The sequence below is a fragment of the Schistocerca gregaria genome, unplaced genomic scaffold (genome assembly GCF_023897955.1).
Source record: "Schistocerca gregaria isolate iqSchGreg1 unplaced genomic scaffold, iqSchGreg1.2 ptg000224l, whole genome shotgun sequence".
NCBI classification, from domain to species: Eukaryota; Metazoa; Arthropoda; class Insecta; order Orthoptera; family Acrididae; genus Schistocerca; species Schistocerca gregaria.
This window is the reverse complement of record NW_026061744.1, coordinates 6007278-6008037: the sequence shown is the minus strand read 5'-3', so window position 1 is coordinate 6008037 and position 760 is coordinate 6007278.

Genomic DNA, 760 nt, shown 5'->3' with positions numbered 1-760 from the left:
ATCGATTATTGACTTTTTAGCTGGCTTTGGTGCCTTGGACATGAGCTAGGACCTTAAGATTCTGCATGAAAGGAGGACTAGCAGCCGGGTTTCACGGGAGAATGTGAAAAGTGTTCATATGTAGTAAAAACCTGAGAAATCCGTCCCTTTTCGTCATTTGTTATCGAATCGACTTAAAGCCAGATCGTCACATTGGCCGCTCTTCTCTCTGAAACGGTCGTACTTATCGTCTGCAAAGGTATGTCGCGTGCTGCGGTATGTGGAGACACTAACAGCACCATAGTATAACACAGATGAAGCCTCTAAGTTGATGTAATAGCCAGTAAGAAGTAGTACAATTCAAGTTTTAGGTATCGATTATTGATTTTTTAGCTGGCTTTGGTGCCTTGGACATGAGCTAGGACCTTAAGATTCTGCGTGAAAGGAGGACTAGCAGCCGAGTTGCACGGGAGAATGTGAAATGTGTTCATATGTAGTAAAAACCTGAGAAATCCGTCCGTTTTCGTCATTTGTTATCGAATCGACTTAAAGCCAGTTCGTCACATTGGACGCTCTTCTCCCTGAAACGGTGGGTACTTATCGTCTGCAAAGCTATGTCGCGTGCTGCGGTATGAGGAGACACTAAAAGCACCATAGTAGAACACAGATGAAACTTCTAAGTTGATGTAATAGCCAGTAAGAAGTAGTACAATTAAAGTTTTAGGTATCGATTATTGACTTTTTAGCTACCTTTGGTGCCTTGGACATGAGCTAGGACCTT